Genomic DNA, 23,831 nt, shown 5'->3' with positions numbered 1-23,831 from the left:
TCTTTCTTCCTTCCTTCCTTCCTTCCTTCCTTCCTTCCTTCCTTCCTACCTTCCTTCCTTTCTTCCTTTCTTCCTTCCTTTCTTTCTTTCTTCCTTTCTTTCTTCCTTTCTTTCTTCTTCCTTTCTTCCTTTCTTCCTTCCTTTCTTTCTTTCTTTCTTTCTTCCTTTCTTCCTTTCTTTCTTCCTTTCTTTCTTTCTTTCTCTCTTTCTTTCTTTCTTTCTTTCTTTCTTTCTTTCTTTCTTTCTTTTTCTTGCCTTGGTTGTGAAATGAGAATAGTAAACAACTCTTACCTCATGGAGCTGTAAGAATTAAATGCCATAAGCAATTAACCTAGGTATTGTGGATCTTTTAGTACTGTTAGTACTGTTAGTACTCTAACACTTATCCCTGCTTTCTGGAGGTTCAAATGTAGCAATACTATTATTAGACAAATAATCATAAGGGGAAATATGAGCATGGGCTAGATGGATCAATCAGAATTAACTGATTCCAAGCAGCTGGCTATAAACCCAAATCATGGTTCTGGAAGCCCTCTGCAGCGTGAGGCAACAAACCTTCAGTTGTTCAATTACGTAGAAATGGGGAGTAGGTAGTGGGAGTGTCCCAGGGAGATCCAGGGCTGCCGGGCTTGGCTTTAGGGGCTCAGAGCAATAGCTAACCATTAGCCGTTATGAAAGTATTTCAGGGTTTGAACTGGTATGGATACAGTGGTATGCATGGGTTTACTGTCTACCATCAGCTCTGAGAATGGACACTATGGACATGTAGGTTAAAAATACCTGAGCTTGTTTAGAGGGGTTGGAAGAGGCTTCTCTAAGGAAGAGACTCTAGGGCAGACCTGGAAGATAAGCAGAGGTTATACACATAAAAGAGAAGAGAAAAACTTTTTTTGTGCCAAGGGAAGAGCATGTGCAAAGACTCAGACTCGAGAAAGCTCATCTATTCAGAGATCCAAGGAGAGAATGGTGACTCTAAATGGAGAAAGAATAAAGGCGAGAATAGGGTCACTCTGAGTCGTGTGAAGGATTCGTATTTTGACCTGATAGGTTCAAAAGAAACCACTGAAGGTATTGAAGTAAAGGCGTGATACTATCATATTTGCATTCTAAAAGATCATTCTGGCTAGAGATACGAGCACAACCAAGCAGAAGCATTATGATCATTTTTCTCCCTGTTTTCCATTGTTATTGCAAACCCAAAGAAAGACACAAGTAGTTAAAAAACACACAGGTTCTGGCGGCCTGCCCTGATAGGGAAACACAACAGACACACTCACAACAATAGAAGTGCATGTGCTGAGAAGTGCTCAAGGATAGTTTGGGCAGGGTTGTTGGGGCATCAAAGAGGAGAGGAGTGAGCCTCCTCGGAGATCCAGGGAAGGCTTCTCAGAGGTGATGGCACAGGAGGAATCAGCAGGGAAATGGGCAAGGAAGGTCTAAGGGATTCCAGGCAGAGGTAAGGACATGGAAAAGGGAAGGGAGGCCCAAGCAGGCAGTCCACATGGACATCTACCTGTGGCTGGGGGCATTGTGAACAGGGATACATGGGAACTCAGGGGAAGATGCCAGGGCAGCAGGTGGAGCCCGGCTGACCCTACCATCCTATCAGAGCCAGCAAGGTAGTGTGGGGGCGGGGCCAGGAGGCTGCCCCTCCCTCCCACATGGCCAGGGTCTCTGTTGGGAGCCTTGGAGGGCAGCACCTGCAGGGACGGGTGAGCAGGGCAAGTCCTGGCCCTGTTCGGTAACTCACCCCTGGCCCTGGGAGCTCCAGGCTGTGCCAAGGAGCCCAGAACTACTCCCAGAAGCTGCTGGGAAGCGAACCCCGGCCAGATGAGGGTCCCCCACTCTCCCTTCCCTACACTGAGCCCCACACAGGCAGCAGGCCCACTCTGCTGGGGCGGTCAGATGCTATCTGATGGGGGAGAAAGTAAGGAGGCATACCACTTGAGCTGACAGAGAGCTGAGAGGTCAACCGGTACAAGATGGGGACTGAGTCCTAGTGAAGGGAGGACTTGCCAAGGCCACACAGGGAGATGGGAACAGAGCTCAAAATCTGACCCAGACCTCCCGACATGTAGCCCAGTGAGTATCTCATGGACAGTCTCCTTCTGTCAAATGAGGATAGAAACCGACTTCCTCAAGGAAAGATTCAGCCTTCACATTCTTTCGGTTGACCTCTTCTGAGGTCTGCAAACTGGCTCGCAGGCCATGCCCGTTTATGTACCATCCATGGCTGCTTTCATGTCACGGTGCCCAGTGGAGTCATTAAAACAGAGACTATGTGGTCCTTTAAAGAAGATAATCTGTTGACCCTGGCCTAGCCCACTGCTGCTCTAATTTCAGCATGCCTGAGAATCTGCTGGGGAATGTTTATGAAAGTGTTGGTCCATTTGGGGTAGGATCCAGGAATCCAAAGGTTAGCAAGAGTCCCAGGGGTCTTGATGCAGGTGGCCCAAGACCACACTTTGAGAGACTTTAATCAATCTCCAGCTCATGGAAGACAGGGGTAACTCCATGGGCTGCAGTGACCAGGGGCAGGGACAGCAGGCCTGTGTCTGGGCCTCTGCTGGGCAGAGCCTGCAGGCTTCTGCACACAAGTCACTGTGGCCCAGAGCTCCACCAGCTGTCACAGAGCAAGTCCCATGAGCCTCTGTAGGATTTCTCTCTGGCTTATCGAAAGGATAGCATGATGACCACAGATAGAGTGGCCCTCTCTTACTGGCCATGTGCCTGATAGGTCAGGGGATATAAAAATTAGTGGAGTCATTTCCCTGCTGGACCTCAGTGTTCTCATCTGTAAAATGAGCCACTAGGTCTCTGTGTCTGCACAGATGCCTTTCTGCTCTATGGTTGCTGATTAGCGTGACAGTTGTATACCAGCACCAACATCCCTGAAATCCCCAGGATGTTGGCAGAACACCACCAAAGCAGTGAAGTGGCTTGACATCTGCATCCTAAGCACCAGCCCTCATAGCCAACAAAGTTCAGAGAAACAGACAAGAGGAAGCAGCGGACTGAACGTTGTATAGACAAACCTGGGAATCCTCCCCTATTAGCAGGCATTTACGAACCTTATTAACCACTGTACAGCAGTTGTTTTTATGGAGAACCTGTTATGCTCCAGGCTGTCTGTTAGGCCTTTAGAGTACAAAGAACCATACAGGCCCTGCTTTTGAGGAACCCATACCTACTGCTGAGCCACAGGCCTTTGGCACGTACCATATTCACTGCCTTAATTTAGTTCAGTGTTTATAGGAAAAGAGAGGAATATTAATGCTTCATGTTAATTCAAAACACATGAGCATGTTTCAGTGCTATTTGTATTAGGTTAAAAAATCAAAATAAATACCCAACAACAGAGGACTGGTATTAAGATAAATAAAAGGCTCTCAAACAGTAAAGCAATACACAACATCAAATATTATATCTATACAATCAAAACCACAGTGAGATATCACCTCACACCTGTCAGATTGGCTGATATCAAAGAGACAAATAAGAAGGGTTCGTGAGGGTGTGCGGAAAAGAGGACTTGTGTGTGGACTGTTGGTGGGAATGCAAAATGATGCAGCCACTATGGAAAATACTATAGAGGTTCCTTAAAAAGTTCAAAGTAGAACTACCCCATGATCCAGCAATTCCACTTCTAGGTATTTATCCAAAGAAAACAAAAACACTAACTCAGGAAAATACATGCACCACTATGTTCATTGCAGCATTATTTACAATAGCCAAACTATGGAAGCAGCCCAAGTATCCATCCATAGATGAATGGATAAAGAAGATGTCATCTCTCTCTCTCTCTCTCTCTCTCTCTCACACACACACACACACACACACACACACACAGAGAGAGAGAGAAATACAACTCAGCCATTAAAAAAAAGAATAGAATCAGGGCACCTGGGTGGCTCAGTTGGTTGAGTGTCCAACTGTTGGTTTTGGTTCAGGTCATGATCTCAGAGTCATGGGATTGGGCTCTGTGCTCAGCATGGAGTCTGCTTGTCTCTCTCCCTCTACTCCTCCGCCTGTTCATGCTCTCTCTCTGTCTCTCTCAAATGAATAAATAAAATCTTAAAAAAGAAGAAGTCTTGCCATTTGCATCAGCATGAATGGACCAAGAGGGTATCATGCTAAGTGAAATAAGACAGAGAAAGACAAATACTGGATGATTTTACATGTAGAATCTAAAAGAAAACAAAACAAATGAACAAACAAAACAGAAACAGACTCAAAGATACAGAGAACAAGCTGGTGGTTGCCAGAGGGGAGAGGTGTGGGGGTGATGGGTGACATGGGGAAGGGAGATTAAAAGGTACTAACCTCCAGTTATAAAATAAGTAAGACATAGGGATGCGATGTACAGCATAGGGAATACAGTCAATAATATTGTAACAATGTTGTATGGTGACGTATGGTAGCTAGATTTACCATGGTGATCACGTCATAATGTATATAAATGTTGAATCACTATGTAATACACCTGAAACTAGTATAATACAATATGTCAAGGACACTTCAGTAAAAAAAAAAAAAAAAAATACATACCTAGAGCAGGATTTCTCAGCATCAGTGCTTTGTTGACATTGCGAATTGGGTACTTTGTTGTGGGCGACTGCCCTGTTCATTGTAGGGTGTTTAAGACCAACTCCTCCCACCCTCACTTGATTAAGACAACTAAAAATGTCTCTAGACATTGCCAAATGCCCCCTTGGGGACCAAACTACCCCCTTCCCACATTGGGAAGTCTTGATTCACAACAAATTTTCAATAATCTTAGAAATTACATATGCTATAATCGGCAAGAAAAAGAGAAAAGTCAAAAATCGAACAGACAGTACTAGCTTATCTCTGCAAAACAACAGCAGAAGGAAAAGAAGGAAGAGTGAAAGGGGAAGAAAGAAGGATGGGAAGAAGGAAGAAAATAGAGAAATAAAAGAACATAGCCCAGAAGTTTAAATCAGCTGCTTCTGAATGGTGAGATTATAATCATTTCGATTTTACTATAATGTCCTGCATTTTCCACAGTGACTGAACATACTTCAATAGCCAGGGAATGCCTGTCAGGAAAACAACTTAAAACACCCAGAAAATACACAAGAATAAACACTGTTTCTGACTGATTTAGGTGTCTATTTTGGACAAAGCACGTTTTCTTGGACTACACATTTCTGAAAATTGCCTCTGCTTTTGGATTCATCTTGGGCACTTAGACATGGGCCGCGTTTCTGAGCTGCCTGGTCCGTGGCTGGTCACCAGGATGTCTTCTTAGCAGTTCAGCTCAAAGGGGATTTTCCCCAACCCTCAACAAACAGTTGGCTCCAATGGAGTCACTTTAATACTCATACACACTTTTGTGACTCATCTCTACTGGCATATCATACAAGCCCTCAGATCTTTCTAGAATTGGCCCCAACTGTTGCTGAGAGGCTTCAGGGAAGGTTATATGGGATCTTAAACTATCTTCCTTGGGACTGACTCCATGTGACTGTCCAAATGCCACTGGAAGGTGGTGTTTCACCCACGGCCCTGCTGCCTCTGTGCACCCTGGAGTCAGCACCCTGCAGGTAAGCCTGAGATGCCACGCTCCTTGCACCTGAAGCTCCCATGTTTGACCACCTAGGTAAGCAGGTGCAAAAAGCTCCTTCTGCTTCTGATTTTATCATCTCCATCCATAGCTCTCAAGCTCCAGGTCAGAGGTTGACAAACTTTTACAATAAAGGGCCAGGCAGTACATAATTTCGTCCCTGTGGTAATCTCCTTTTCATTAACTCAAAGTCAACTGATTTGGGACCTTAATTACATTTGCAAAATCCCTTCACCTTTGCCATATTCAACTGGCCAGAGGGAAGTCAAGGCTTCACCTGCCTCAAGAAGAGTGGGTCACAGAGAATGTGAACACAGGGGCAAGACTTGTGGGGGTCACCCTCTGGTCTGCTCATAGGAGGGGGTGGTTTCTCATTGAAAGAAATGGCTCACTGAAATCTGATAGAGGAATACCACTCAGCCAGATGAAGCCTACAGGGAAGAGAATTCTAGAGGAAGGAACAGCATGTGTGAAGGCCCTGATAAGGGCTGGCAATTTTGTGAAGCTGAAAATACTGTTTCGTGGAATGGTGGTTCTCATCCCTGGCTATGCATCACCTGGAGAACTCGAAAGGGTAGTTTTCCAAGAACCATTCTAAACCAATATAATTCCAAAATATACTGAGGGCTGGGCAAACATTTTTTGTTTGTCTGTTTTCCCTAACATTTCTCAAGTTATCTCCAGGTAGGGCTGGAGTTAGGGATTGCCAGGGTGTTGGAAACAGACAGATGAGCAGTACCTATGTTAGCTCAAATCAAAAGCTGTTCAGTTAAAGGAGGCAAGGAACAGCTCATTGCTGTTTTCAAAATGTAGACATCATTTAAGTGTTCCTTTTAGGAGATCAAACCCATGTCCTATAAAGAGTAGTATGTCCTTTGACCAAATGCGTTAGATTTTAGTTAGAGTCACACAGCACAAGATTTGGCCAGAGTTGGTCAAACTGCTGTTCATTATGGTCATCTCTCTTCGAAAAATATCTGTTCAAATGTACTCAGGTTTTATTTAAATCTGCATTTGACCCAAGAAGTGATGTTGGAGACAGAGGATTTTAAAACACCTCCAAAATGGGGCTTTGATTTTGACACAATAAGCATGTACACTCTCTGGCCCTATGTCAGCGGCTCCATCAGGCATCATCATGTAAAATACTGCATTTTACACACCCAACAGCAGAGCAAGAGCACAGAGAAAGAAACAGAAGCTCAGAAGGCAGCTGGTCCCAGGTTAGGTGGCAGATGGGAGAGTGTGGGAACTTTGGATGTGGACAAAGCTGACTTTCTAGTCCTGCCCCCTTCCTCATTACCTTTGTGAACTTGGGGGATTTACTCTTTTCTTTGAAGCCAAAGACCTCCATTTGTTAAATAGACCATACTAGCACCAACCTTCCGGGGTGGCTGGCGGACAAAACAAGGCAACTAGCACAGTCCTGGGATGAGGTGAGTTCTGCCTGTTCTCCTGACACCCGCCAGGCAGTGATGGGCAGATTTGGGATTGCACGCCTGAGATTCCAACTCCAAGTCCAGTGGACTCTGCATTGGGTCAATGGAGAAGCACATACTTTTTAGCAGTTTGCTAGAAGATTCTTGCCTTGGAATATGGGAGATGATTATTCAAGTGCCTTCAGGAGTGGAAATATGTTTAATTTTTCGTCTTTAAACATTCCATTTGGAAATCAAGCAATCTCACAGATTTCAGATTAAGAACTGGTTAGATCTCCACCATCCCCACCCTGCCCCGGGAGGGACCACTCTTCTCTGAGACTCAGTTTCTTCGCAGTGAATGAAAGAGAGTGATTCTTCCTTCTGTAGGTTGCTGCAGGTCCCTACAACTGCCTGCATAGCTCTGACCCAGCACACTGGCTGACTCTTTGTCATCGCTCAATGAAGAGTGTCTATTACTACAAGGACCAAGAAAGGAAGAGTAGATGGAAGAAATTGGTGCAGATTTCCCTTAAATTATTCACTGAGCAGTTATATCCAGTAGTCCTCCCACCAATGACTATTTGGATCCTCCCTCCCAGCATCCCCTACCCGACATGAAGCAATGTGACATGTAGGGCGACCCTGTGCCATATAAACGACAGAAGCTCTGACATCGCTGTCCACCTGTAACACGGGTACTTGGTGTCTAGTGTCAGGCATGTGGCAAACCTGCTCCAGAAGCAGCTCCACTTTGGGGGACCCACTGTCCTCTCATCATGAGGCTGGAAGGATATGGCATGGGAGAAGGCCTTTTGCAAGTTCAGTATTAAATCGTGCATTCACTCAAACCTGGAGCACGCTCTGAGGTTGTAAATCACCAGCCCATGGACAAGGACAGCCAAGCCTGAGCCTCCTTGGTCCCCTGCCTGCCCTCAAAGATTCACAATCCTGCAATTCAAGAGACTCGGGGCCTCCCACCATTACATGGGCTGAGTGTGTGACAGTGAATTCCTCCTTTTGACTCCGGGGCTATACTGGGAAAGTTATCTTTTAGAAAAGCAAAGAAGAAGACCCCTTAACTCCTAAGAGCTATTTCTGAATGCAAGTCTGCTGCTCTGAGAGCAGAGGAAACCAGCTTTGAAACTGTAGCCACTGCCGCAAGAAACAAGAGGGAAACCGTGGGGCCTGCATGGGCTCCCCCCAGCAGCCAGGTGTCTTTCACCTCAGCCAGGTGACTTCTGTTCTTTCATGACAAGATGGGGCATGCATCTCTCATTTTGCGTTTACCCATGCCATCCACTGTGCCAGCAGAAGGCCTGAATATCTAAACTCTAAAGGAAAAGGGAATGCACATTGAGCCAGTGTTAGGAATGATTGCTAAAGGATCTTTCTGGCTCCTTGTAAATGCATAGAGTATATAGGTGGAGCTGAAAAAAAGAAAAATATAGAAAATGTAAGCTATGTATGTTGGGATTTAAAAAAAAAAAAAAAAAAGCCTGTTAGGATTCCAGGAAAAAGGTAGATTCACAGTTAGATTTCCATTTTTGTAAGGAAAATGAAGGAAATGTCTTATTTTCTTCTTATGACAGAAATGATTGTAAGCAAGATACAGGAGAAACTGAAAACTTGTTTTCCTTAGTATGCCAAGTCTAGGCAGCAAAGGAGAAAAAATAGAAAGCACGAGAGAGAGAGAGAGAGAGAGAGAGAGAGAGAGAAGGAAGAGTGGAAGGCAGGCAGGAAGACGGGCAGGCAGGGAGGCTGATTTCTCTGTCAGGTACAGGACACTCAATATCCAGGAGCCACAGTACTTTTCAGGGCCCAAAGAAAGGTTTTAATTTTAATTTCTTTTAAAGTCAGAAGAAAAATGTGAATATAATGAGTATGTAATATTGAATCCTGCCTGTATGATACTCATCTTCACAAAGTGCAGTCGTAAAATATAATATTTAGATTTTTTTTTTTTAAATGCAGGAAGGCACCCATGAAGGCAAACATGAGTAGGACCTAGGGTGGAGAAGAGGGGTGGCAGGGCGGAGTCAGAGGAGGAGGGGACAAAGAAGGGGGGACGGAGGTATAGAGATACAATTGTGAGACCTTGTGGGTGGTGATAGCAGTTGATAAAGATTCTTCTAGAGGTAGATTCTACCTGTGTTATCTGGCTAGACAGCCTGGCTTGTGACTTAGATGCAATTACTGCAAGTTGTATTTTAACATCCCGTGATCATTAATGCACTAGAAAAAGATTTACAAAGGCAATAAGTTACTTTGGATCACCCCATGTTTCCTCCCCTTGTCTCTGCTGTAGCACATGTGTGGCTTTAGATTACTTAAATCCTTTTAAGTCCTATTTATCATTATTAAACTTTAGGAAGACCCAAGACAAAGGCCAAATCTTCACCCTCAAGGGTTGGGCTTCCTTTTTCTAGCAGTGTAATTGCTGGGTCTCATTCTTGCTAGCTGAGGAACCTAGAAAAGCCCCACCTTCCTGAGCATCATTCATCCTTTCAAACTTGGGTTTTCATTTTCAGGATCCTGCAACCAGCTAACTGGTTGCCATCCCGGCTTCCCTGCATCCATGGGGGACCCAGGGAGCTGCATTCCCACCAGGCAATCTTTCTGAAGCTGACTTCCCTAGAGTCCCCAAGGCTCTGCCCTGAGATAAGGACAAACAGCCCTGTCAATGATGAACTAACCCTCTATAGATGAACCCATAAAAGCGAAACTTACCAGAAAGTGTCCTTCTGAGTTTTCCTAAGAATACAGCATAGTATCGTGAAACCTAGCTCAACTACTTAGGGGCTGGGTGACTATTGAAGAAAGTCAATCTGTGCCTCAGTTTAAAAATGTGACAAGCAATATCTTCTATGCAAGGTTGTTGTCAGGATTAAAGTTAAATTATGTGTCTGAAACACTTAGCACAGGCTTGACAAAGTATAGATGTTAATCAAAAGATGGCTTTTAAGGGCAATTGGTTGGCTCAGTCAGAAAAGCATGTAACTCTTGATCTCAGGGTTGTGAGTTTGAGCCCCACGTTAGGAGTGGAGATTACCTAAAAAATTTTTTTTTTAATTTTTAAAAATTTAAAATAACGCTTTTATTGGCACTATTGTTATTTAACTTTCAGTTCTTCTTCCAATTACTAAGGACATGATACCTGTTATACCAAATTTAAAGTATTGAAAAGTATAAAGAAACAAAAAGAAATCACACCCATAATCACCTCACCTAGAAGCAACTAATTGGACATTTGGCATGCTCCTACCCCACTCATAGTTAAAAGCATTTCATATACAAAATATTGAAACTGATAAGAGAGTTCACCAAAGTTGCTAGATTCAAACCCACCCATCAACTCTAGCCCAAACTTATTCATCAGTACTACATCATTACAAAATGTATTATCAAATTCATGTTATTTACAATGGCACCTAAATAATAAATACTTACAGAAAAAAATCTAACAAAAACATACATAACTCTATGATAAAAAATAGAAAATGTTATCTTAAGTCATAAAAGAAAATCTCAGTATATGAAGATAAGGATCATGGTCATAGTGAGCAGATTATAAACTGGCAAGTCTTCCCAGTTAATCTATATTTAAATTCAAAGTAATTCCAGTCAAAACCATAATAAGGAACTTGAGAAGACAATACCGAAATTTCATATGGGAAATGAAAGAAGAAAATAGAGTCAAGATCATTTTGAATAAATAGAACAAAGTAAGAGACTTACTGGGTATAAAGTTTATTATAAATCTATAGCAACTGTGGCAGTGTTATACAGAGAGAAAAATAAACCAATAAAAAGCTCCAAAACAGAGCCAAGCATTTATGGAAACTTGACATAGAATATAATGGGCACAGAAATCAGTTGGTTGGGGGGGTTGACAACATAATCAAGAGTCCTAGGGGCGCCTGGGTGGTTCAGTTGGTTAAGTGTCTGACTCTTGATTTCAGCTCAGGTCATGGTCTCAGGGTCTTGAGCTCAAGCCCTGAGTGGGATCTGTGCTCATCTGGGAGTCTGCTGGAGATTCCCTCTCTCCCTCTCCCTCTGCCCCCGCCCACGCAAACTTGCACTCTCTCTCTCATAAATAAATAAATCTTTTTTTAAGTGCATGTATCAGAATGAATTAATCAGTCTCCTAAACATACTATGAAATGAAAAAAGAAAGTTGCAGAAGGCTATTGATTACATAACACTTAAAATATAAATATAATGCTATTACATTGTTTATGGGCATTTATGTATTTAGTAAACATATAAAACCATGAGGCAGAAGGATACTCACCAAAATCAGGATAATTAGTTATTTCTGGCAAGAGAGGGATGAAATGGGGTAGATATAGTGGATTTTAACTCTTTGTAAGAATGCATTATTTAGGGGAAAAAATTAAAAGTGAATATGGTCAAATAAAATAAAAAGTTAAGATTTCACAAAGTTGAGTGAGGACAGCATTGGCCAAGTTATATTAGTCTCTGTATTTTTTTCTGTATACTTAAAATATTTCCTAATATGGCAAATATGTGTATTTTCAAACAAATGACAAATGTCTATTACAATTGTAATTAAAGGAATAAAACCCAATTATTCACAGATACATCAAGTGAAAGGCATGTTGTTAGAGAAATAAAGGTCCAGGAGAGAAAAAGCTTCCCAAGCAGGGAACCGCTAAATTAAAAAGTAGAGCTTTTTCTTTTTCTTTTTTTTTATTACGTTATGTTAATCACCATACATTACATCATTAGTTTTTGATGTAGTGTTCCATGATTCATTGTTTGCATATAACACCCAGTGCTCCACGCAGAACGTGCCCTCTTTAATACCCATCACCAGGCCAACCCATCCTCCTGCCCCCCTCCCCTCTAGAACCCTCAGTTTGTTTCTCAGAGTCCATCGTCTCTCATGGTTCATCTCCCCCTCCGATTTCCCCCGCTTCATTCTTCCCCTCCTGCTATCTTCTTTTTTTTTTTTAAACATATAATGTGTTATTTAGTAGAGCTTTTTACTTGATTGACTGACACCCTCTGGGATTTTCTCCAATGAAATTACAAGTCATTTGTACCAAGTATGGTGGCCTGGGGGGGACAGACACCCACAAATCCAGCCTCTTCCCCCAGGCATCTATTTCCTTGCCCCCAGGGAGTGGTGCCTGTGAAGAGCTATCACAGAACCTGTGGGACTGTTCACCCTTCATTGCTACCAGTAAACACAAAACCGAAACACTCAGTCTTGGATCATCCGAAACAAGAAGGCTGTGGGTGTGCCATAAAGCCGTGTGATTTACATTCGCTAAAGGTGATTTGGTTCTGAACTTCCATGAGGCCAAAACAAGGAAGGAAACAAGATCAATCCCAAGCTTTGCACTATCCAAAAGGCAAAATCAAAAAGGTTTTCAGGGGGAGCACCACAATTTCAGGAGATTAGGGTCTGAAAGAACACTTTCCCACATTATAATACAAATGCATAAAAAATGAGAAATGAAGCCATCTTCCCAGACACACAGCTTGGACACTGAAAAACGAAACGTCATCATGACAATATTATTCCATTGCTTCATTAATGTCTTCACTCTTCAAGGAGACACTTGCCCATGCAATGATTCTTCATTGCACGAGTTTTCCCCAAGACCCACCATGGAAAGCATCGACAGACGAGTGGTGACGGAAGAGTCTCTGGATCCTTACTGTGTGCCCCCATTCCTAAACTGTCGCGGGTGATCCCTACCCATCAAGTCCCCACATTAAAGGAACTACCTTAAACCAAACTTCCAATTCTCAGTAAATTCTGATCTTGTCTCCTTTTCTCTGAGATGTTGCCAAAGCTCTGTCAGGGTGGTGTTCTCCCTTACCATGGCAAGCAATAAACTCAGCTTTGCCTTATCAACAAGTTGTAGGGTGATATTCGGGGAGCTGGCAATAGACAATCGTCTAAATTAAAAAAAAAAGAGAGAGAGAGAGAAAAACAAAAACAAAAACAAAAAAAACCTCTGCAAGAGATTGAACACCCTCCTTCCTTTTCGAGGACTGTTGGAAAGTCTTGCTAATACCAGGGAGCCCAACACCTGGGCATGCAGACCTCCAGAGTTCATTACTTCTGCCTCCCTAGCAGCCCTCCAGGTTCCAGCCCTTGCCCGGTTGGGTTCCTGCAAGCTCGCTGGAGGCCTACAGAACGGTCTGGGCACGTCTGTGGCTCTACATTTTCTGGGCATTCTTGCTGGCAATAATCAGGGTAATTATAGACTGTTCCCTCATTTTCCCGGCTCTTGGGAGCTCTTTAGCACCAGAGAAAGATAAATTCAGAAAGCCTTCCACCCAGGCTTCCCCTGGTGGGAAGCTGAAGAAGGCTTCCAGCATGGTTTCTTGGCATATCTTTCAAAAGAGGAGGAGGAAGAGAAAAGGAGGAAGGAGGAGAGGAGGAAGACAAATGGGAAGAGATGTATTGCTCTGTCAAAGAAGTGTGGGAAGTGCTACTTTGAAATAAAGTTGGACACTTTTTATAATTGCAATATCTTGGATCTCTTCCATACTGTGGCTCTGATCCTGGCCATACATTCGGATTACCTGACCGGAATGGGGGGAGGGGAGCAGACCAGTAAAAATTAGGATGCCAAAGCCTCACCCCAAAAGATGCGAATTTCACTGGTCTAAGATAGAGGCTGGCTGGTTGTCGATATTTATTTTAAGTTCTTTAGGTGATTCTAATGTGTCGCAATGACAAACCTCATTCCTTTTCCGTGCTAATGTGCTTTGAGATCTATAAACCCCTTTTCTATGTATATTTGACTATATTTTTCTGCCTCTGTTGTACCTTGTAGGACTGGTATAGTTTTCAGTAGGAAACACTTTTGGAACGTGGGATTTTTCTGTCACAGATTTTTTTTCCTTTAAGTGGAAAGAGGACACAGTATGGGTGCTGACATCAGATACTAAGAAATGAGTGTCTTTTTCAACTTCAAATTATATTAATACCAACCACTGGCATTCGGTGAATTCTAAAACTTTTGCATTTGTTATCTCATTTAATCATTAAAACATCTCTAAATGCTTGGTACTGCTATTTCCATTTTACAGATAAGAAAACTGAGGCTCAGAGATAAACAGTGAGGCGCTCAATGTCATACAGGTAGTAACAGTCAGAATCTGGGCTTGAATCCGATCTGAGGGCCTTAGTGCCTGAGTTCTACAACCAGTATGCTCTACTGTCTCTTAGAAAAGATGTGGTCCAGGGGCGCCTGGGTGGCTCAGTCGGTTAAGCGTCTGCCTTCGGCTCAGGTCATGATCCCAGGGTCCTGGGATCGAGCCCCGCATCGGGCTCCCTTCTCAATGGGAAGCCTGCTTCTCCCTCTTCCACTCCCCTGCCCCTGCTTGTGTACTCTCTCTCGCTCACTCTCTCTCAAATGAATAAAATCTGAAGAAAGAAAGGAAGGAAGGAAAGAAAGAAGGAAAGGAAGGGAAGGGAAGAAAAGATGTGGTCCATACTCCCCCCAAATTCTTGGTCCTAGAATCCTAGGATTCATCTAGTTCTCCATGAAGGACAGTCTGGGATGTTTCTCTGTCTCTGAAATGAGTTCCACAAAATAGCTATTCTGATCCTGACTCTGTAGTTCTGTGGGGCTTGTGATTAGCCAGTATTCCTCTTTGACCCACTTCCCTTTTGCCCACTTCACCCAAAGTAGAAAGGATGGCCATTGTGCCCCAAGCTCCTGGAGCCCCCATGGAGAAGGCAGCGTGGGGACCACAGAGCCCGGGGACCATTTGGCAGTCTAGGCCACATGGTCGTGGGCCAAGCTCGCACAGGCCGTGCAGAGTGATTTGCAATCAGTCGCAAGTGATTACACATTGTTTTTCATCGATAGGCATGAGGGAGCCCTGACGGGATAATGAGATGCAGCTGATGGAAAATCACAGCTGACTGTCAACAGCAAGTGGGGTTTTGCCCAGCCCTCCAGTGCTACAATCAAATCCTCCCCACTGCAAAGGCCAGGAGCGAATCTGAAGAATTTTAATGCTGAGCCACCTCACAGTGCCAAGGGAAATTGACTGGAGGGCCCGCCAGTTCAGTGTTAGATAACGGTTAGGACACAGGACTGCCCCTGGACAAGCCACAAAGCCTCCCAGCCTGGGGCTCCAAATAATCTTCCTGAAAGGAGAGCGCAGGGCCCAAACAGCAGCCCAGGGAGAGCACCAGAAACCAGGCCAGCAGAGGATAGGGTCCCTTTATTTAGTCAGGCTCCCAGAAAAAAACAGTTTCTTTGATTCTGCGCATTACCTGTGCAGGGCCAGGCAGTGAGGCTGAGTGTTTTCCTCACTGTGCTCAATGAGAAAATCTGTTTAAACTATCTTTCCATGGATCAGTTCACTAAGGGCCAACTTGAGCCCTGTTTACCCTTCTGTTGTCAAGGAAAAACAGCTGTTTGCTTAAATTGAGGTCTCCTTCTTCCATGACGGTCATTACCGCCTCCCCAGTAAGAGATAATGCGCTTGAATTTCCCGACTAGTTGGGAGCTGCTCAAGTCTTGACGCTCCTGGTAAAGGCCGTCTGTAACCCAGAGTGGCCTTCCTGAGGAAGGTACTACCCGACTTAATCTTCATGCTTAATTACCCTTCCCGATGGATGTGCAATGAGGTCCCTAATAAATGAACTTGTTAAGCACACAGCTGTGGTTCCAGATCTTTAACCCAGTTTCCTCACATAGCAGTTCCATCTACTGCCTTTAGACTGTATTGCCCCTGAACAACTTGTTGGAATCCTTCAGAATGAACAAGATAGAACTTGGCCAATCAATGCTTAACTAGTGAGCGCCCAAAAGAAAAATAAATAAATAAAATAAAGTGCAAACAGGTGCAATGGGTCAAAACTTTAAACAGTTTTTCTTGTTTTGCTAGCAACTTACATTATGCTATTTAAATTAAACTTTTTATTTTGAGAAAACAGTAGGTTCACAGGCACTTGCAAGAAATAATGCAGACACCTCATGTAGACTCTACCCCTTTCCCCCAGTGATAACGTCTTGCAAAATTGTAGTAGAATATCACAGCCAGGATATTGACATGGATACCGTCCACTCATTCTCAGGTACCACTGGTTTTATGCATCAGTTCTATGCAGTGTTATCACGAGGGTGGGTGCCTGTGTCCAGCACCACACTCACGACACGGAGCCATTCCATCAGCACAAAGAGCCCTCCTACCGCCCTTTTAAAAACCTCCCCTGTCTCCTTGTCCGTAGCCCCTGGCAGCAACTAATCTGTCCTCCATTTCCATAATTTCTTCACTTCAAGAGTGCTGTATAAATGGAATCCTACAGTATGTGACCTTTCGAGGTTGGCTTCTTTCACTCAGCGTAAAATTATCTGGATTCATCGAAGTTGTTGCATGAATCAATAGCTCATTCCTTTTTATTGCCGAGCAATATTGCATGGTATGGATCCACAGTTTGACTCTTCACCTGCTGAAGGACATCTGGGATGCTTCCAGTTTGGGACTGTGATGAATAAAGCTGCTCTGAGTATTCATGGACAGTTTTTTGTATGAATATACATTTTTGCTTTTCTGGGATCAATATCCTGGAGTGAGTATAACTAATAGATCACACGACCGTTGCGTATTTAGCCATGTGAGAAGTTGCAAACTGTTTTCCAGAGTGGCTGTACTGTTGTTTTGTATTCCCACCTGCAACATATGAGTGATCCATTTCTCTGTCTCCTCACTGGCATTTGGGGCATCACTACTTTTTACTTCAGCCATTCTGATAGGTGTGGAGTAATATCTCATTGTGGTTTTAAGTTGCACTTAGCAAATTGTTAATGGTATGGAACATCTTTTCATGTGTTTCTTTGCCATCTATATGTCCTCATCAGTATTTATGCCTATTTGTGCCTTCTGTCTATTTTTTATTGGGTTGCTTGTTTTTTGGTTTTTGTTTTGTTTTATTGTTGAGTTTTGAGTTCTTTGTATATTCTGGATACTAATCCTTTCTCAGATTCATGGCAAAAGTCTTTTCTCTCAATCAATAGCTTGCCTTTTTATCTTAATGGGATCTTTCACAGAACAAAAGGATTTAATTTTGATGAAGTCCAATTGATTGATTTTTCCTTTTGCAGGTATTTTGGTGTAAAGTCTAGATCAGAGATCCCTTTGACTAGACCTAGAGCCTAAAGATTTCTTCATCTTATTTTTCTAGAAGTATTACAGTTCTTTGTTTTCCATTTGCAATCATAATCCTTTTTAAGTTTATTTTTGTATAAGTTTTGAAGTTTAGGCTGAGATTTCTGTTTTTTCATTGGGATATCCAGTTGCTCCAGGATGATTTGTTGAAAATGCTCTCCTTCCCCCACGGAATTATTTTTGCTCCTTTGGCAAAAATCAGTTGGGTATATTTGTGTGGGTAAGTAATTCCTAAAGTTGAAGTCCAATAGCAAGTTTCAGACCAATAGGTATAGTATGATCCCATTTTTATTTAAGAACATAAACATATATATTTCCACATATCCATACATATTCATAGTGATGTAATTATTTATTGTGATTATTTATTATTACTTATTGTGGTTATCTCCGGAGTTTGTGATGGGAATATTTTCACCTTATATACTTGAGATAATAGCTAGTTTGTTGAACATTTATTATGTGACAGGTGCTGTTCAGCATTTTACAATTAATTAAGGTGCTATTGTAATAAGTTAGTGATGATATAATGATCCTGATTGCTGAGTTATTACTGGCTCTCATATAGTCAGGTACTGTACTTACATGCTATAGATAGAATGATAGATAGATAGATATCCTCTCTCTCACTTACTTATCACAACATTAGTTAATTTCTATTGTTTGTATATTATGGTAAGGTAACAGAGACTGGAAGAAGCTGTGTGCCCAAGGCCACAGAACAAGAAAGGGTCAGAGAGGTAAACTCAGGTATTCTGACACTACGACCAGCTACCTAAACCCCTGCATTATACTGTTTGTTATTTAAATTATTTCACAAAATAAGTCTTATCTTTTGCAATTGTGAAAGGAAAAAGATGGTTTAGAATAATGGTATCTCCGGGGCACCTGGGTGGCTCAGTTGGTTGAGCCTCTGACTCTTGATTTCATCTCAGGTCATGATCTCAGGGTCCTGAAATCGAGGCCTGTGTCAGGCTCTGGGCTGGGTGTGATGCCTGCTTAAGATTCTCCCTCTCCCTCTGCCCCTCCCCGCCCAGCTCATGCTCTCTCTCCCTCAAAAATAAATTAAAATAATACAGTCTGATTTGCAAAAGAATAGACATGCCCTCCCTTTGACCATTTTAGCTGCAATATCAATTTGCCACTTGTCTTAAGTCCATGGGATATGTATGGTCTGTGAGCATATTCTCTTTAGAATTATTTTACCCTAAACAAACTTTAAAAGCCTTCTAGAATATTCTAATATATTATAGTTTCCAAAAAAAAAAATCATTTTTAAAAGAATGTATTTCTTTCTTAAGAACTATGCTTGGCTGGTTTCAGATGGCTCCTGAGAATTAAGTGGTCTCTACAATGTCTCCTCTATATTCCAAATAAACAAGACAAAGCCAGAAAGCTCTGTGACAGGACATGACCCAAACACTCAAGTCTTTATGGCCTAAAGTCACCTCGCCAGAATGCACTTGAAGGCAAACAGAGAGCATTCTTTAAATATTTCTGGGGGAAAAAAAAAAAAGCAAGACTTTAATTCATTCTTTTATTAAGTAGCAAGCCCCTAGGAAGGAAATAGTAAATAAGTGTTAAAATGTACATTAATTAAAATATATACTTATTCACGGGAGTAAAAACTCTCAGTTACCCCAAATTCTGCAAATGAAGCTACATGAGGGTTTGGTGTAAGAATTCCTGAGTGCTCTTAGCACCTCAGTCTCTTTATTTCACACTTTTCTCATTCATTGACACCTCCCCACGTCCTCAAACCTCCATGAAAAACAAAACTTATAAATTAAAGAATATTTAAAAATAATAAATCTTCTAAAGTATAATTCCTTTTCCAAGTGCTGTCACTTCTTCTGGATCTATTTCTTCCATTACTATATGCTTTTTGTTCCGATGGCCACTGCCTTAGTCTGGGCTCATGTCACCTGTTTTCATCTGTATCCTTAAAGCAACATTCTTACTTCTAACTCCAGTCCTACCCATGCTGCCAGATTAACTGTAAGAAAACATAGCTCTAGGTGTGTGATTCCCTGAGTCAAAGATCTTCAATGACTCCCTACTGCCTGCTCTTGCAAGTACAAACTCCACAAATTGGAATTCAAGGGTATTCACAAAACTAAGTCAATCCAGCTTTCCCTGCCTTGCCCTACCACTGGCCTTGACCCACAGTCACGTGGTCCTATCTGGAGGGAGGACCATTCCCAAGATTCGTTTCCCATCTGTGTGCTTTTCCACAGGCTGAGCCTTTAGCCTGGGTTTCCTCATGAGACCTGTGGCCTCACTTCCTCCTGCAAAGCCATCAGAGCTCCTCCCCCAGAAAGCTTTCCTTTAATTTTCTCCAAATTGGCCAAGACCTTGAACATGATCTAATGGAAATCCAGCAACGTTTAAGCAGTGTTTAACAACCGGAGCTCGGGGTGGGGAGAGAGAGAAAATGTGGGTGTCTATACATATACACATTTATTATAAATGTTGCTGATATAAGGAATATAAAGCCTAGCATTTAAAATAATAATGAAATAGTCAATACATTTTTTTATAAATTGCATATAGCCCATTAATTCTCTCAAAATGCTTTTGTTGATATTTTTGTTACACACTTATATCTGAGCCTCACCTACGGTTGCGATAAACAATGAAGATAGTTCCCACATATGTTTGTTGATATTTGAGTTTATATTAACAGGTGAGATGAAATCAAAATGAAGCATCTATTCATTAATGATGTGTGTGACTTCTTTGCTGACTTGGATAATAACTCTCAAATGCTAGAAGCAGCTTTCTTCAAATTTTTGCACTTGTTTACTGTGTCACAATTGCAGGCACGGCACAATTTTAAGGTTAATCTGCATTATTAACATGGTTCCTAATACATTCTTAACTCTGGAGAATCAAAATAACAACATGTTAAGCCTTGGTTTGCTGTGCTGCCTATTTCCATGATATAAATACTCCCATCGTGGTTGATTTCAGGCTACCAACCTGATGTCTGTGGACACTGAGTTTGGGAAGAGATGTACAGTCGTGAATCATGATATAATATTTCTGCCATACAGGGGCAAATAAATGAAAGAACATAGTTAAATGTCAAATAATTAGAAATGATCAATTAATTTTTGACAAATGGACCAAAGCAATTCAGTGGAGGAACGGAATATATCTATATGGAACAAAAAAATGAACCTCGACTCATATCTTACATCATATCCAAAAATCAATTTGAGATGGCTCATAGGCCTGAACGTAAAAGCTAAAACTACAAAGCTTCTATATGAAACTAGGAGAAAATCTTCACAACATTTAAATGAGGAAAGGTTTCTTAGACACAAAACGCACTAACCATGAAGGAAAAAATTAATAAAAATGGACTTCATGAAAATTAAACACATGCCCTTCAAAAGACACCTTTAAAAAGTGAATAGGTGAGTCACAGACTTGGAGAAAATCATCACAATACATGCATCTGATTAGGACTCATTTTCAAAATATAAAAATATATATGCAACCTCTAAAACTCAATATAAAAAATGAATGACACCATTTAAAATAAAATGGACAAAAAACTCAAACAGGAACTTAAGAAAGGAAAATATCAAATAGCCAATAATCACATGAAAAAATGTTCAACATTAGTCATCAGGAAAATACAAATTAAAACCATGAGATAATATTATACACCCACCAGGATGGCTAAAAAAAGAGATTGACAACACCAGATGTTGATGTGGAACTGGAATGCAAAATGGCAAAAATCACTTTGAGAATCAGTCCGTTGATATCATAAAAGTCAACGCACTCCTACCCCCATGAACCAGCAGTACTACTCCTAGATGTTTACCTGAAGGAAATGAAAGCATATATACACAAGAAGACCTATACAGGAATATTTGTAAAAACTTCATTAATAATATCAGTAACTATAGGGGCGCCTGGGTGGCTCAGTTGTTAAGCAGCTGCCTTCGGCTCAGGTCGTGATCCCAGGGTCCTGGGATCGAGCCCCACATCGGGCTTCCTGCTCAGCAGGAACACTGCTTCTCCCTCTCCCACTCCCCCTGCTTGTGTTCCCTCTCTTGCTGTGTCTCTCTCTGTCAAATAAATAAATAAATAAAATCTTTTAAAAATAATAATAAATAACTATAGAGACCTAGTTGTCCATCAAATGAAATGGAGTAATAATTTGTGATATACCCATATGATGGAATACTACACAGCAATAAAAAGTAGCACATTCCTAATATACACCACAACATGGGTGAACTCCAAAACTATCCTGAGCAGAAGAAGCCAGATACAAGAGTAAGCACTACCATATGATAACATTCAATTCAAGTATTTAAATAGGCAAAACTAATCTCTGCTGAAAATAAAATGCCTTAAAGGTGTTTTTCTTACTACCAATTATGCCAATCAGTGTAAAATCTTAAACGAGCGCATGCACACACACACACACACACACACGCACACACACACATGCATACACATGCCCCACAACCTTCCCTTCCGACAGATGATACCAAACCTGACTTAGTCTTCTCCTTCACTGAGATTCAGAAATTGGATTTTTTTTCCTTGCTACTACAGAATCCTGTGTACTTAAGAATGCAAACTGTAAATCAATATCCCCGTCTTAAAGGTGACATTTCAACAAGTGTACATTCTGGAGCCTTCCAGGATCTCGGGATCATTTTGTTCCTGTCAGATGTCTAACTTTTTAAATAATTTATGAGCATCCAACTCCACATCTTGTGATATAGGATGAACTGTTTTCATTTTGTATGTGCATGTCTTCATTCAAATAGCCAGTCACTCATTTGCTAAATGTTATTGAACACCTACTACGTGCTGGACATTGTACTGTGCAGTATGAATGTAGTAGTGGAAAGAACAGTCACAGTCTGAGCCTGTTATTTACATGGGAGGGAAGAGAAGGTAGACATCAATTTATGAGTTACACTGGTAATTGTTAAATTTCAATTGTAACTATTGCTTAAAAAAAAAAAATGATGTGGTAAAGTGCAGGCTTCTTAGGAACACATTTACCAAGAAGTCCTGATCTTGTCTTGAAGGGAGTGAGGGGGAATAAATATCAAGAAGTGCTTCCTGGAGGAAGAGACTTTTAAGCTGGGTTTTGAATGGGGAGCAAATTCTTGGACGGGGCTAAATTTCAGGTAGCAAAAGCATTGTGTCAATGGTCCTGATAGACAAAGGAGTGTGCTGTTTTTAAGATATAGGAGAAAGCTTATCCTGCAGAAGCTAGAGATAAAGAGTGAATCTGGTAAAACTGGCAGTGTCTGAAATATCAGGACTCTATGAAGAATTTTCACTTTATCGGTTACTAAAATCAGTGGGAAGCTACTAAAGAGATATGAGCACTGGGTGTTATATGAAAACAATGGATCGTGGATCACCACATCAAAAACTAATGATGTATTGTATGGTGACTAACATAACATAATAAAATTAAAAAAAAAAGATAGGAATCAGGATCTTCAGAGTTCAGAAAATCAGTCATGTAAATTTCTAATTCATAAAAATAGCTAAAAATATACAGCATATGACTTAACAAATGGTAGGCATGTTTTTGTTGAGGAAGGCAGCATTTTACAAATACCTAAACTTAATTTCTCTACATGTAAGGTTTTGACTTCCATATTGTCTCCTCATTCAAGGGAAAGCTGCTGAATTTTCTATCCAATGAATTAAACAATACTTATTTTAAACAATAAAAAAAGAAAATAAGACAAAATTTTAAAAGGTCCACATGAACACATATAATCATAAAACCCTAGGATACCAAGGGCAAAGAAAAATCTGAAAAAGAAAATGTCCTCAGGAAAGGGGTGGGGGGGAGTGAGGATCAGGGAGTGGGGGGTATTACATCCCAAAGAGATAAATACATCAAATGGAATTAGACCTCTCAACAGCACCAGCACCAATGGATCTAGAGGACAGAGGCATAATGCCTTCAAAGTTCTGAGGGAATATTTCCACACTGAATTTCATATCCAGCCAAACTATCAAATAAATGAGAAAAGAGAATAACGGTAAAAAAAAAAAAAAAAAAAAAGATGTGTACGTCCGATGCATATCATCATCTGGCTACTCTGTGTCGAATGGACTGGAAAGCATATGTACAAGCTGTGGGGAAACCAGCTTGAGGCTCGCACACATACAAAATAAATGAGTGCCCCTATTAATCTCCAGTGAAAGGCATGTTCTGAATTCGGAACTATAGAGATAACTTAGCCCTACTTTGAACAGTTAGCAAATATACTGGAATTGCTTTTCAGACAAAGGGCAGACATCTGAGAAGTTTAGGAGAAGGAGTTAAAGAGCCAGCCAAGAAGAGGACATAGGATGGACAGATCAAAGAAGAAAGCCCCAGGAAGCAAACACCTAAGTGCTAGGCATTTATTTTTAAATTTTGATTCAGAATCAGCAACTGAGAGCTCATTCTGCCTCAGAACTGTACCAAGTGCTTTATCCCTATAACAGTTAATTCTCACCTCTATTTACAAGGCAGTTAGTATTATTAAATATTTCCTTACAAAAAGAGACCTGGAGGTTTAGAGAGGTAGAGTAGCCTACTCAGGGTTACACTGTGTGTATGAAGCAGAACTTGAGCTCAGGACTCTCTGATGCAATGCTGGCTC

General features: G+C 41.5%; 1 protein-coding gene and 1 long non-coding RNA gene across 2 annotated transcripts in view; one reads left to right on the top strand and one right to left on the bottom strand.

Moving 5' to 3' along the window:
• LOC141370824 (uncharacterized) overlaps positions 1-837 on the bottom strand; it is a 14,432-nt gene extending 13,595 nt beyond the window's left edge. Inside the window, exon 1 of the long non-coding RNA XR_012375233.1 lies at positions 781-837. This is a non-coding gene — a long non-coding RNA (uncharacterized lncRNA). The remainder of the gene's footprint in view (positions 1-780) is intronic.
• LOC112814716 (uncharacterized) overlaps positions 1-23,831 on the top strand; it is a 696,136-nt gene that overhangs the window by 583,489 nt on the left and 88,816 nt on the right. The window lies entirely within an intron of this gene.

Source organism: Callorhinus ursinus, unplaced genomic scaffold, assembly GCF_003265705.2.
Source record: "Callorhinus ursinus isolate GAN/ISIS: 27379988/994484 unplaced genomic scaffold, GSC_fseal_2.0 scaffold46, whole genome shotgun sequence".
In the NCBI taxonomy this organism is placed as follows: domain Eukaryota; kingdom Metazoa; phylum Chordata; class Mammalia; order Carnivora; family Otariidae; genus Callorhinus; species Callorhinus ursinus.
Note: the sequence above shows the minus strand (reverse complement) of the source record. Positions and strands in the feature narration are given on the sequence as shown.